The following is a 15913-nucleotide window of genomic DNA, read 5'->3' as shown; positions in this document are numbered from 1 at the left end:
CCAATTTAGATAAATAATAAGCCTATCACAACTTTCAAAATATCGTGATTTGTTGATATACTTAATTGTAATACTTTGATTTATAAAACAAAGAAAAATCCCAAATTTTATCAGTTTGCGACTGGGACATGATAATAGTACTGCAACATCTCAAACGTAATGAAAAGGGTTATATACGAAAGAATCTGTTGATAATAAACAAGTGACACATCTTTGATAGATTGTTTCCGCCGCGGGAGAGAGTGGCTAGTAAATATCTCTTTAATCTTAGCCATCCACTTACATTTTCAGGGGAATTTGCGGGGAACATGGGCAGAAATGTTCTGAAATATCAATACAAGGCATAAACCATAGAAACTCAGTGCAGCATTTTCTATATCTAAGAAAGACAAAACACCTCGTGCCATCTCGAAAGTTTCAAACGTATTAAAAAATGGCTTATCATATGTTCTCTTCCAAGTACACCATAATAAATACCCACTTTCATCCCGCTTTTACCGGTCATTGAGACGAAAATGATTTCATGCACAAACAATTTATTGGTTATTGAGAGAAATATGTTTATGAACAAAATTTTCACCATAAAATATTATAACAAAAAAGAATAATTGTGATCAGAGAGTTAATAAATTTCTGTCACGAAGTTAATATACGACAGAAAATAATGATTCTGTTGTAAAGTACTTTGTGACTAATAATTTTTGTCATAAATTAAATATTTAGTTAATTTATTTCCCACCTATTCAAAAAATTACTAACTTATTTTCCCGCTAATTTGCTTTGCCACGAAACTCATAACAAACTTGTCGTAAACTAATAAACGACAGACTTATTTGTCTAAAATAAAGCAGAATTTTTTTTCCTTTAAATTCCACTAAAATATCTTTTTTATAAAATTTTAGTACGAAACTTTGTAAACAATATTTAAGCATTCGGTCATAAATTATATCCCCTCCGTCCCGGCCAACTGTTTACATTTGGTTTGGGTACCGAGATTAAGAAATATATATAAAATAGTGAAAAAGATACTTCCTCCGTACCACAATACTTTTCCTATTTTGACTTTTGTCACTGTTCACGTTAAGCGATTGACTATTAATTTACGGTTAATCTATATGATCAAACATAGTCATGAGTGATCTTGTTGTATTCGTGTTTACGAGTACTTTAATACAATGAAGTTTTTATATTTAATACTAATACGAAATTAAAGATATTAACAATAAAAAATGTGCATTGACAAACGTGTCCAACAGAAATGGGAATAATATTTAGGTACAAAGGGAGTAAAGAAAAGTGAGTGAAATAATGAGACCCATTGATTTTTAATGTATAAAAAAGAGATAGTGGAGTAAATATAGTATGAAAAGGAGAAAAAAGTGGGAAAGTGGTAGAACTCAATTACTATTTTTGGTAAGTTTTGAAATGTAAGGAATTTGATGAAACATCACAAAGAAAAGTGTAAAGAAATGATTGAGATAGAGAGAGAACGTGTAACAATAATATTATCTTTTTCAGTCACTTGTAAAAGAATCTGTCATTTATTTTATCTTATGAATATATATCTTACTCTCAATGAGAGAGCCAGCAAACGTCTTATTAAAATGCTCTCATTTCTCTCATTATATTTAGTGTTAGATTCTGTGAAAAAATAGAACAAACATAACGAATATGGTAGATTTTCTTATGAGTTTGGCTTCGCAATTCACCTCATCAATATTAAATTGAAATATCAATTGTTGATTGTTAAACTTTCAAACCAAATAAATATTTTTTAATTTTTTTTGAAATGTCAATCAATATATAAATATTAACATTGCTGGATCATACATGTAATTTTTTTTAAAGTAAAACATTATTTCGGGGTTGACTGTTAAAATCTCAAACTAAACAAAAAAATATGTAAAATTTGAAATATTACTAAAATATATAGAGCTTTATATCATTGAATCATAGAAAAATAATTTTAAAAAAAATCAAAACCCTAATATAGGACAAGACAGTAGCTAAAAAGTAATAGTCAATCACTAATAAACTGCTAAATTCTTAAACTAATCAAATTTATTTCTCTCTGTGGTGAATATTTAAATATTCACTTTCATCCAGCTTTCAACTGGAGAGGAAAATGATTAATGCATAAAAAAGTAGGTATAAGAATTTTCCCAAAATAAATATCTTAACCTACACAGAAATTTACCACAAGGACTTCATGAAAAAATATTACGACAAGACAATAATAAAAGAAAATCAAAACCGGAATCATGGACCCTAGTTAAAAAAAACCTAGCCTAAAAGCCCCGTGTATATATATTGATATATTATCTCGAATAAATTTGCATCTATATAGAAATAATTTTTGAATACAGTAAATAATTATTTTAACTTTTGACTCGATTTTCTTACCTCTTTGTGTTTTCATACATACTATTGCAGGGGTATTATACAATTTTAAGTGTTGAGAGTTTTTTTTTTATCGTAGAGTGTGATTTTAATTTAACTCGATAATTTTGAGATTAGATATTTATTTTAAGTTATATGATCTCAATTAATAAAAAAATTTAGAACTATATCATTATAAATAAAATATTTGAAGTTAATTTGCAGGGATGTGCATCGGGTCACTTCGAGGTCGGGAAGTACTATCTCCGCCCTAATCCCCGAACACATCTTGAATCCTAAACGGGAATTATTTTCATTACTGAATCCCGCCGGAACGGGGATTTCCACGGGGATGCGGGTATATTAAAAATAATAATTTTATATTTTTAGCATATTTTTTAAATAAAAAACAGTCTACTAATTCGTAATATATTAAAACATTGATAATATTTTATAATCTTAATATCGAATCATATTGAAATTGATTTATAATGCAAATGAATGACAAATTAAAAATATGTATTATATTATAATGTTAAAAAATTGATCAATAAAAGTACTGATTATTTTAAAATTATTATATATTTTAAATACTATTTTCATAAAAAATTATTTAATAATATATATATGTATAAATGAATATGATGTTGTAAAAGACATGCCTGTACTTTAACAAGACTAAGACAATCTGTCAACCCTAAGTAAGTTGTATTGTTATCTAAATTTGTATTTTGTACTTGTAACACTTAAAGTCTGTAAAAATGCAAAGGAGCAGACTGGAGTCTTTTTCCTAAAACAGTATCAAGCCTAAGGATTTTATCTGGAAGACGATCAAGAAGATCATGCCTCAGAAGAATTTTGAAGAAGCTTGGAGTTGAATAAATCTGTTTGGAGAAAAATATTCTAAGTCAAGATCTCTACAAGTCACAGATTTAATGTTATAGAGAAGTAATTCGAGAACTCCAGAAAGTACCGACGGATGAGCAATATCTACTCGACGCATGAGCAATATCTACTCGTATCTACTCGAAGGATGAGCTATATATCTACTCGATGGATGAGCAACATCTACTCGATGAATGAGCAATATCTACTCGACGAATGAGCTATATATCTACTCGACGGATGAGCAATATCCACCGGGAGTGAAGAAGTCAGAAAAGCTACTCGAGAACTCAAGAAGATATCGACAAGCCAATTCTAAAGAACTGAAGATTGGTGATATCGGCAAGTCATTCCTTCACTAGAGAACTCAGAGTTATCGATAAGTCATAGTGAAGATATGAAGACTAAAAATCTCGACAAGCTGAAGACCTCTACAAGTCAAACTCAATATGGACTACTAGAGATCTCGATAATCCTGTGTACTTATCGAGATGTCAAGTGTGCTACTAATTCAAACTGGAAATCTCGAGGTACAATCTCAAAGTACAGAATTGCAGATCAGTTCAATATCCAAGATAAACAATCAACAAACAATCCAACATCTGGATTGCCAAGTCTACAAAAAGCAGCTTGAAGAGTGTGCGAAATCAATGGCAAAGATTAACTGACAGCGGAAGATTAAAGTAAACCGGGATGCTAAAGAGATGCTAAGCCAGAAATGGAAGATCTGCTTTTCCATAAATAGAAATGACAAGTGACAGTTTAGAAAAACTAATAGCATGTTTATTATCCACTGTGTAAACCAGGAGTTAACTGAGTTAAAAAGTTAACACTGGTCCTCTAGTTAGAAGTAACAATTTAGGTAAAATATCTTGTATCACTCTCAAGAAGAAGCTGAGCTCTTTAACATCAAATAGCTCAGAAATTTTATAGCAAAACAATCTTAATTTTTAATATAAAAATTAAGTGAGTTTTGAAGATTTGTGTTCTTTATTTTATGCAAGTTTAATTTCTGCATGAACACTTTTCTATACAAGATTTAATTTACTTTGTTCAACCATAAACTTTCAAGATAAGCCTAAAATCAGAAAAACACATTCATCCCCCCTTATGTGTGTGATTCATTACCTAACAAGTGGTATCAGAGCAAAATCTGAAAGTAAACAGATCTAAGATCTTGGAAGAATGAATACACAGAAAATCAATAGCATCAAAATTTCCACCTTTGACAAAGCTAACTATACTCTTTGGAAAAAGAAAATGATGTTGTTTATCAAGATGGCCAATCCATTCTATATTCAGATTCTCAAGAATGGACCCTTCATTCCTATGGTAAGAGTTGAGGAATCTACAGATGGGGACATGGTCATACCAGCTCATTATGCTCCAAAAGATCCTGTTGAGTATTCTGATCCTGAAAAGGAGAAAGTTTCCCTGGATAGCAGGTTGTAAATGATATTGATTGAGTCACTTGACAATGCGATGTACAACAATATTGTCAACTGTAACACTGCCAAGCAGATATGGGAAAAGATTTAGATACTATGTGAAGGAACTGAGGAGGTTAGATCTAATCAAAGAAGGATACTGATTTCACAGTATGAGGGTTTCATGGCTAAGTCTAAGGAAAATATTACTGATGTGTTTGAAAGATTCAACAAGCTGATAAATGACTTGCAGCTTCATGACAAATATTATGAAGTTGAAGAGGTGAATCTAAAGTTCTTACTTACTCTCCCTGGCAATTTGGAACAGAAAATCTCAGCAATCAGGGAAGGGAGAGACTTGAGAAGAATAACTCTGGAAGTTCTATATGGAATTCTCAAAACATATGAACTAGAGATGATTCAAAGGCAATCGCTAAGGTCTGGTCAAGGATATGTTGTGGATGGCTCAAGTGCTTTAATTGTAAATGAAAGCCACTCATTCAATAATGAACTAAGATCCAAAACTTCAGTTGCCTCAACAAGTGAGCAGAGAACAAATGATTCACAGGAGCAAGTCATATTAGAGTTGGAAAATGATGAGTTCTACACCCTTGAAGAACTGGATGAGCTAGATCAGTCAATGGCCTATCTAGCTAGAGAATTCTCTAACATTAGAGTAAAGAAGCCAAGGTACTTCAGAAATAAAGGACAATCCTTCAACAAAGACAATAGTTGGAAAGAGATAGGGAAGTACAATTTTGACAACAAGAGTGATTACAAAACTGGATCTGTTGACAGATCTAATATAAGGTGCTTCAATTGTGATGAACTAGGCCACTTTGCTACAGAATGCAAGAAACCTAAGAAGGTGAAGAAAGACAAATCTTATCTTGAACTGAAAGCAAAGTATGAAGCTCTTCTGAAAAAGCAACAGAGCAAAGATTACATTGTGGAGGGAAAGAGTTGGGATGATTCAGATAATGACGAAGATGAGGAAGTTGGAAACTATGCTCTAATGGCTTTGGAGCAAGGTGAATCATCCTCATCAAAAGCACAGACACCAACTCTTACCACTATTGATTTAAACGTGAATCATTACAAGGAAACTGTTGAAAAAATAAGCACAAAAATGTTTCACATTCACACAAGCATGGTTGCTGCTAATGAAGAAATTAGCAGATTAACAAAGATAAATAAGAAGCTCGAGAATGAGAAGCAAGAAACTAAATTGTTGTTAGTTGAGCTTGAAGCTTTAAAAAAATAAAATGCTTATCTCAAGAACAAGCTCAAGTGTGCAAATGAAATTGAAGTAGTGTTAAGGGAGAAGCTAGAAAAGAATGAAGTAAAGATAAAATCTTTCAGAAATGCATCTGAACTGGTCGAACAATATCATGAGAAGAATAAGCCATGTACAAAAATTGCTATTGGCCTTGACTATGGTGACATGAGTGACAAAAAGAAAATTGTAGGTGACAAAGGGAAAGCCAAGAAGACTGAGAATGCTCCAACCTTTTTGAAAGAGGTTAATGCACCTATATTCAAAGCATGTGTAGTCAACTTCAGTGAAGAAGAATTGAGTATCAAGCAAGAAATTGCTAATAAAGATAAAGAGGAGAAAACTGAAGAATCAGTTCAGTCTTCCAATACTTAAGAGAAACTAATGAACAAACAAAGTCCCAAGACTCCTGTTCAAGAAACCAAAACTGAAGATGCAAGAAAGAGAAAGAAAAATAGAAATGGGAAAACAGGGATAAACAAAAGCAATAATTTTGCTTATGTTGCAAATGCTCCTAGAAAGAAGTGTGAAAAATGTGGCTCTTCAAATAACCTAACACACCTTTGTAAAAAGGTTGTTAGCAAACCAGCTGAAGGAACTTGCAAATACAATAAAGCAAATTCTAATGATCCATATTCATTATGTGACAAGTTTGACTTCATTCCTTGCAACATGAAGATAATGAAGAGTTGCCATAAACTGAGAATAGACCTTAAAGAATCAAGAAATGAGTCTACATCAGAAGGAAAACATGCACAACAATCACTGATAAGTGGCATTTTATACCACTTAGAACGTCTTAAAATGGCTTAAATTGGTGTCTTGAAATCAAGTATTTTGTGTATTTGATGCATTTTTCTAGTGTTTATGCATTTCAGGGTATTAGTTGCATTTCGGAGGAGGAATCATCAAGAATAAGCCTTGGCATGTGTTCACCATTGCGAGAGGAAAAGAACGGGCAGATTACGGCGAAGAAACGGAGCAAACATGGAATTTTTACAGAAGGGTCCTGCGCGCCCGCGCAGCAACGCTGAGCGGCCGCGCAGCAATGCTGAGCGGCCGCGCAGCAGCCTTGCGCGCCCGCGCAGAAATGCTGAGCGGCCGCGCAGGGTCGGGGAAAAAGATATATTTTTTTAGACTTCTACTTCTGTTTGGCTTCCACTTCTATGTAATCTGAGTTTTATGGGACTATTATATAGGTAGATTTGAGACGTTTTTCAGAGAGTATTAAGAGGAGATTATGTTTTAGATTGTGTTTTGCAAGAAGCGAAGGAGATAAGGAAGAAGACCGATTTAGCACAGCAACGAAGGGGAAGCATATATTCTTGTGATTCTTGTTTCGTTGTAACGTTGGATGCTAGTTTTCTTGCTTTGACTTATTTACTCTTGTGACGTACTCTGTTTTAATATAATCAGTTTAGTTATTATTTTCTTGTGTTTGTTTATCATGATTTCATATGAACCCATGATGGCGATAAGTTCTATTATGGGCTAATCGTGATCATGGGGTTGCAACGGATTTATTATGGAATTCTTTAGTTAATTGTTTAATACTTTAGTATGTGATGATTGCATGATATCTAGTATTGGTTGTGCGTATTCGTCTTATGTGCGTCGCGAACATATAAGATAGGGTGTTAATCTCTTGTGAAGCGATGGTGGATCTTGAGATTTAGAACTTGCCATGCTAGCATAGGTTCATGTACGTTGTGCATGATTAGTGGGTAACTCTAACAGTTTTATTTGCCCTATATAATCAAAAAGGGATAACTTGTGCTTAAATCGTTGTGTTGTCAATTTCTGTAGACATATAGGAACTCAACATAATTGATGACTATTCAACTTCTATCTTAATTGTGGATGTTTGGTAGAATGGTATTAGTACAATGAAAGTTGGCTTTTATCAGTTTCGTGTTATTCGATTAATATCATCACTGTCACATGCTAAAGGTAATAACAATGGCTATAGAAGGAAGTAATAATGAAGTTGTGATCTCATGAGTGTTTTATTATTGATAAATTGAAGTGTTAGTTAAGTGGTTAATTAAGTAGTTAATTATAGTTAATATTTAATCAACAATTTTAAGTATTATTATCTTAACATTGAGAAGTAGTCATACATTGGTGAGTGAGTTAAATTAGACAATAAATTAGTCTGAGTCTCTGAGGGAACGAACTAGAAAGTATTCTATATTACTTGCGAACGCGTATACTTGCGTGAATATTAGTACGTGATTTCGCCCTAACAAGTTTTTGGCGCCGCTGCCGGGGACTCGGCGTATTTGTTTAGTTTATGTACTTACCATCATTGGTCATTAGGACTCAGTGATTAGGACGTAGTAGTTAATTACTCTTTTCGGTTGTGTTTCAGGTACTTTAGCAAACGTTTATGCAAACTCGTTCTCGTGCTCGCAAGAGGACCTTAGATACAGCTGAGGAGAAAGACGAAGTTCTTGATACACCGGAGAAGTTAGATTTTGAGGATTCAGATTCAGGAACTGAGCAGAAAGAACCAGTAAATATGGGAGATCGTATTGTTCAAGCTGATCCAGCTCTTATGGATTTTTCTCGGCCTAAAATTGATGACATTCAGTCAAGCATCCTTCATCCGGCTATTCAAGCTAACACCTTTGAAATCAAGCCGGGCACTATTCAGATGGTGCAGAATTCTGTTTCTTTTGGAGGAGCGGCAACTGAAGACCCCAACATGCACATAAGGAATTTTATCGAGATCTGCAGCACTTTTAAGTATAATGGCGTGACTGATGAGGCTATCAAGTTGAGGCTTTTCCCATTCTCACTGAGGGATAAGGCTAAAGACTGGTTACATTCTGAACCAGCTGGGTCCATCACTACGTGGCAAGATCTTGCGTAAAAGTTTCTGGTGAAGTTTTATCCAATGGCAAAGACTGCTGCTATGAGGAGTGCTCTTACTCAGTTTGCGCAGCAACCTACAGAATCTATGTGCGAGGCTTGGGAACGCTACAAGGAAATGTTGAGAAAATGTCCACATCATGGAATGCCGGATTGGATGGTAATCACTGGTTTTTATAATGGTTTGGGGGCCCAATCTCGGCCCATGCTCGATGCAGCAGCTGGAGGCGCCTTATGGGCTAAAAGCTATACTGAGGCGTATAATCTTATCGAGACGATGGCTGCAAATGAGCATCAAAACCCAACTCAGAGGATGACGTCAGGCAAGGTAGCAGGTATTCTGGAAGTTGATGCAGCCACCGCTATTGCAGCCCAGCTCCAAGCGCTATCAATGAAGGTTGATTCTCTGGCTACGTATGGAGTTAATCAAATAGCTATGGTTTGTGAGCTTTGTGCAGGTTCTCATGCTACGGATCAGTGTTCTCTTGTCAACGAATCTGTTCAGTATGTGAATAATTATCAGCGACAACAGCAGCCTGTGCCAGCGACCTATCATCCTAACAACAGAAATCATCCAAATTTCAGCTGGGGGAATAATCAAAATGCTATTCAGCCAACATATCAACAAGGAGTAAGTAAACAGTTTAACTCACCTGGATTCCAGCAACCACAGCAGTATGCTACAAGGCAATCATATCCTCAACAGGGAAGTGCAGCTGCACCTACTAGTGCTGAGTTTGAGGAACTTAAGCTGTTGTGCAAGAGTCAGGCGGTTTCTATCAAGACCTTGGAAAATCAAATCGGTCAATTAGCCAATGCAGTGCTCAATCGTCAACCTGGCACTCTTCCCAGTGACACGGAAGTACCAGGCAGGAAGGAAGCTAAAGAGCAAGTCAAGGCTATTACCTTAAGGTCTGGAAAAGTAGCTGATGTTGAAAAGGCAAAAGAAGTCGAAGCTGAAGTTAGAGATGAAGAATTTAAGCAAAAGGAGAAAGCGGCGGAACCAAGGAAGACTACTGTTGAACACACTCTGCCTGAGGCTAATACAGGGGAGAAACAGCTCTATCCTCCACCACCTTTTCCTAAGAGATTGCAGCAACAAAAGCTGGATAGACAGTTCGGGAAGTTTCTGGAGGTGTTCAAGAAACTTCACATCAATATACCTTTCGCTGAGGCTCTGGAACAAATGCCTAGTTATGCGAAGTTTATGAAGACTATTCTTTCAAGGAAGGTGAAACTGGATGACCTTGAAACCGTTGCTCTCACGGAAGAATGCAGCGCTATTCTGCAGCAAAAGTTACCACCAAAACTGAAAGATCCAGGAAGCTTCACCATTCCTTGCACCATTGGCAATCTAACTTTTGACAAGTGCCTTTGTGATTTGGGAGCAAGCATTAATCTGATGCCCTTGTCGATCTTTAAAAAGCTGGATCTGCCTGATCCAAAACCCACATACATGTCGCTACAATTGGCTGACCGTTCCATTACTTACCCAAGGGGCATAGTTGAGGATGTGCTCGTCAAGGTTGATAAGCTCTTCTTTCCTGCAGATTTTGTTATTCTGGATTTTGAGGAAGATAAGAAGATTCCCATAATCTTGGGGAGGCCTTTCTTGGCTACTGGCCGTACCTTGATAGATGTGCAAAAAGGTGAACTTACTATGCGAGTCCAAGACCAGGATGTGACCTTCAACGTATTCAAGGCAATGAAATTCCCTACAGAAGATGAGGAGTGCTTAAAAGTGGATGTGATTGATTCTGCGGTTACTTCGGAACTCGATCACATGCTAATGTCTGATGCATTGGAAAAGGCCTTAGTGGGGGAATTTGACAGTGATGATGAAGATAGCAACGAGCAATTACAATATCTGAACGCTTCTCCCTGGAAGCGAAAGCTAGATATACCATTTGAATCTCTTGGTACTTCTGACCTCAAGAACGCTGGAGGGAAACTCAAACCATCAATAGAGGAAGCACCTACCTTGGAGCTCAAACCTTTACCTGAACACTTGAGGTATGCCTTTTTAGGTGATTCATCTACATTACCTGTTATTATTTCAGCTGACCTTTCAGGTAGTGAGGAAGACAAGCTCTTAAAGATTTTGAGAGAATTCAAATCGGCTATAGGATGGACTATAGCAGACATCAAGGGGATAAGTCCTTCATATTGTATACATAAAATTCTTTTAGAGGAAGGTAGTAAGCCAACTGTGGAACAGCAGCGAAGACTGAACCCGATCATGAAGGAGGTGGTGAAGAAAGAAATTCTGAAATGGCTAGATGCAGGCATCATTTATCCTATTTCTGACAGCTCGTGGGTGAGCCCCGTGCAATGTGTACCTAAGAAAGGAGGTATCACTGTGGTCGCAAATGAAAAGAATGAGCTCATCCCTACTCGAATAGTTACAGGATGGAGAGTATGCATGGATTATAGAAAATTGAACAAAGCCACAAGGAAGGATCACTTCCCTCTCCCATTCATTGATCAAATGCTTGACAGATTGGCGGGACATGAGTATTTTTGTCTTCTGGATGGTTATTCCGGGTATAATCAGATTTGTATTGCACCAGAGGATCAGGAAAAGACTACCTTCACTTGTCCATTTGGCACATTTGCTTTTCGAAGAGTTTCATTTGGGTTATGTGGCGCCCCGGCCACCTTTCAGAGATGTATGATGGCTATATTCTCTGACATGATTGGAAATAACGTCGAAGTGTTCATGGATGACTTCTCCGTCTTTGGACACTCATATGATGAATGCTTGAATAATCTGCGCGCCGTACTCAAAAGATGCGTGGAAACTAATTTGGTGCTTAATTGGGAGAAATGTCATTTTATGGTGCGTGAAGGCATTATCCTTGGGCATAAGGTCTCTAGCAAAGGTCTGGAGGTGGACAAGGCCAAGGTGGGAGTCATTGAAAATCTTCCCCCACCTAATTCGGTGAAAGGAATCCGTAGTTTTCTCGGTCATGCGGGTTTTTATCGGCGATTCATCAAGGACTTTTCAAAGATATCTAAGCCGTTGTGCAATTTACTTGAGAAAGATGTGCCTTTTAAATTTGATGATGAATGTTTGGCAGCATTCGAGACTCTCAAGGAGAGTTTGATCACGGCACCAGTTATTACAGCACCAGATTGGACAGAACCGTTTGAGATGATGTGTGATGCGAGTGATTATGCGGTAGGTGCAGTTCTGGGACAACGAAAGAAAAATCTCTTCCATGTGGTCTACTATGAGAGTAAGACTTTAAATGGGGCCCAATTGAACTACACCACTACTGAGAAGGAGCTTTTGGCTATAGTCTTTGGCTTTGAGAAATTTCGATCTTATCTGCTTGGTACGAAAGTGACAGTATTCACTGATCATGCAGCTATTCGCTATCTGGTTTCTAAGAAGGATTCGAAGCCGAGACTCATTCGTTGGGTGCTTTTACTTCAAGAATTTGAGTTAGAGATCAAAGATAGAAAAGGTACTGAGAATCAAGTAGCTGACCATCTCTCTAGGTTGGAGAATCCTGATTCTACTTCACAAGATAGGACGTTAATCAATGAATCTTTTCCGGATGAGCAGTTGTTTGCAATTCAGGAGGAAGAACCATGGTTTGCAGATATTGTAAACTATCTTGTCAGCAATATAATGCCTCCTAATTTGACATCCGCGTAAAAGAAGAAGTTTCTGCATGAGGTGAAGTGGTATATGTGGGATGAACCATATTTGTTTAGACAGGGAGCTGACCAGATCATCAGGAGATGTATCCCGTTCTGTGAGACGGAGGGGATATTACGAGACTGCCATTCCACGGTTTATGGTGGACACTATAGAGATGAGAAGACGGCAGCTCGTATTCTGCAAGCAGGTTTTTTCTGGCCTACCTTGTTCAAGGATGCTCATCAGTTTGTTTTAAGGTGTGATCGTTGCCAAAGAGTGGGAAATTTGTCAAGGAAGGATGAGATGCCATTAAATATGATGCTTGAAGTCGAGGTCTTTGATGTATGGGGAATCGATTTCATGGGGCCTTTTATCTCGTCTTGTAATAATCAGTACATCTTCCTGGCAGTCGATTATGTCTCAAAATGGGTCGAAGTTAAAGCTTTACCGACAAATGATGCAAAGGCAGTGCTAAATTTTCTTCATAAGCAAATTTTCACAAGGTTTGGAACACCTCGGGTAATCATAAGTGATGAAGGATCGCATTTTTGCAACCGTAAGTTCACTTCTATGATGCAGCGTTATAATGTGAATCATCGAGTAGCTACTGCCTATCATCCGCAAACAAATGGTCAAGCGGAAGTGTCCAACAGAGAGATAAAGCACATTCTAGAGAAGGTTGTTTGTCCGTCAAGGAAGGATTGGTCTTTAAAGCTCGATGAAGCTGTTTGGGCTTACAGAACAGCATACAAAACTCCACTTGGGATGTCACCGTTTCAGTTGGTGTACGGTAAGGGATGTCATCTACCGGCGGAGCTTGAGCATAAGGCCTACTGGGCATTGAAGAAATTGAACCTGAATTTAGATGCAGCTGGTAAGAAAAGAATGCTTCAGCTTAATGAACTTGATGAATTTCGACTTCAAGCGTACGAGAATAACAAAATGTATAAGGAAAAGGTGAAGAGGTGGCACGATAGGAAGCTACATCCTAAGTTATTTGTGCCAGGGCAACAAGTTCTGTTATTCAACTCTCGGCTCCGACTTTTTCCTGGGAAGTTGAAATCAAGGTGGTCTGGACCTTTTATTGTTAAAACTGTGTTTCCACATGGAGCGGTGGAAATTTTTGAGAATGATTCGGACCAAGCATTCAAGGTTAACGGTCAGCGGTTGAAGCACTACTATGAGGACATGGCAAACCGAGAAGTGGTTAGTGCCATTTTGTTGACTATTTGAGAAAGATACGGAACGTCAAGCTAATGACGAAAAAGAAGCGCTGCGTGGGAGGCAACCCATGAATTGTTGTTACAGGAACCCTTAGAAGTTAATAACCTATCCAAAAACACAAAAAAATCAGAAAACAGGGGCTGAAAATTTTTTTTTCCAGAGACCCTCTGCGCGCCCGCGCAGCTATGCTGAGCGGCCGCGCAGCTTTCTGCGCGCCCGCGCAGAAATGCTGAGCGGCCGCGCAGGGGTCGAGTTCCAGAAATTTTTTTTCAGTTCAGAAAAAAAAAAAACACACAAAAACCCATCACAGCCCATAAACCCACGAATTCTTTTCCCATTACCCCATGATTTTATCCCTCAACCCCACTCCTAATCTAATTTAACCTACTCCATACCCTATATATGCATACACCTATCCCACATATCTCCCATAACTTCCTACACTTAAACCCTCTCATAAACATCAAAAATCAGTTCTTACACACTTTTATTCACAAATCAATGGCACCCAAGAGAGCACGCACTATTGACAGCAGCAGCACAGTTTCTACTGCTGATTCATCAAGGGGTACTGCTGCAAGGCCTCGGTTAACTGACAGAGCCGCGGAGGAGGAGTACACTAGGCTGTAGGGGAAGCCGATTCTGAAGGAGAGGGGGTTTTTACCATCAGGGAGGGATGGTGAGTTGTTGCCCATGATTGCAGAGAAGGGGTGGATAGCTTTTTGTGAGTCACCCGAAGCAGTACTGATGAGTGTTGTTCGCGAGTTCTACGCGAACGCGAAGGCTGAAAAGAATGGGTTTTCTGTAGTTCGTGGGCTGACGGTTGATTATCATCCTGCGGCGATTCGCCGTGTGATTGGACAGCGAGAGAGGAAGCCCGAGGAGGAGAACTGGAATGAAAAGACTGCTGAGGATTTTGACCTGGATTTGATTTGTGCGACTCTCTGTCGACCGGGCACAGTTTAGAACCGCAGTCCAGCCAATAATGAGTATCGTCACTTTCCGGCGATCGCCATGAACAGGTATGCCCGTGCATGGAATGCATTTATATGTGCTAATATTTTGCCTTCTTCACATGCACACGAGGTCACAGTTGAGAGAGCACAGTTGTTGTGGGGAATTCTGAATGAGGAATACTATGTGGACCTTGGTGAGTTTATCTACCAAGGAATTCTGAAGTTTTTGAGGGGAGCAAAGCATATGAACATCCCTTATGCATCCACGGTTACAAAGCTATGCCGAGCAGTAGGAGTGAACTGGCCGGCTCATGAGCAGTTGCAGTTGCCAGCAGCTCCGATAGATTCTGGCACTCTGAATGGGATGCAGGAGTGGACCGGTGGTGAGCCTGAGGAGCATGGGCTGGGTTATCGTCTTCCAGGAGGGCGTCCAGCACGAGGTGCTACTATGGCCAGGCCAGGGCGTGGTGAGGCTAGTTCTTCGAGAGCTCATGAGGGTGCTAGGATGGGTGATGCCCAGTATAGGAGGCTTTCACGGTGGATGGATGCCATGTATGAGATGCAGAGCAGGTTTGCTCAGGAGCTCACCCTTGCGTTAGGGACTGCTTTTCGAGGCCTTGGAGCTGATATCCAGTGGCCAGTTTTTGGTGAGGACTCTGCATACCCGTCGCCTGATACTCCACCCACTGAGGGTGATGATGATGATGACTCCGAGTAGGTATACCCTGTGTTCCTTTCTACTACCTTCACTGGGGACAGTGAAGATTTTAAGTTTGGGGGTGGTAGTTAAGGAATATTTTGTGTGTGTCATATAGCTGCATATTCATGATAGTTAGTTCATATAGTTGCATAATTTTTGCCATATAGTTTTATTTGTTTGTCATATCATATAGCTCATGCATATACCATGATCCCTTTTGCAATGATTTATCGACTGAATTGTGATATTGATGCGAGTGTAGTGATAGCATTAAAGTGATATTAAGTTATGTAGGTTGATATGCATGCTAGAAGCACTTGTATTGTCACTAAGTCTTAGAGAATGCTTAAGGACTAGATTGTTGTTATGATCTGATTATTTTCGAGGATAATCTATTTATTATGCTTAGAATTTAATAATAGGTTCTTAGTGGTAAAGGCATGAAAAAGAAAAAAAAATGGAGTAAAAATGGATTTTGTTGCTAGTTGTGGCTAGGCGTCAAATGGCTAGTAGCCGGCTCGCATGTTATGCGAGTAGTCTAGG

General features: G+C 38.1%; 1 non-coding gene across 1 annotated transcript; it reads right to left on the bottom strand.

Moving 5' to 3' along the window:
* Nucleotides 1-8881: 8881 nt before the first annotated feature.
* LOC141709512 (small nucleolar RNA R71) lies at nt 8882-8988 on the bottom strand. Its single transcript, XR_012570084.1, has one exon. It is a non-coding gene; the product is annotated as a small nucleolar RNA R71 (small nucleolar RNA).
* Nucleotides 8989-15913: the final 6925 nt, after the last annotated feature.

Source organism: Apium graveolens, chromosome 2 (assembly GCF_009905375.1).
Source record: "Apium graveolens cultivar Ventura chromosome 2, ASM990537v1, whole genome shotgun sequence".
NCBI lineage: Eukaryota > Viridiplantae > Streptophyta > Magnoliopsida > Apiales > Apiaceae > Apium > Apium graveolens.
The sequence above is the reverse complement of the archived record's forward strand: the minus strand, read 5'-3'. Positions and strand labels throughout refer to the sequence as shown.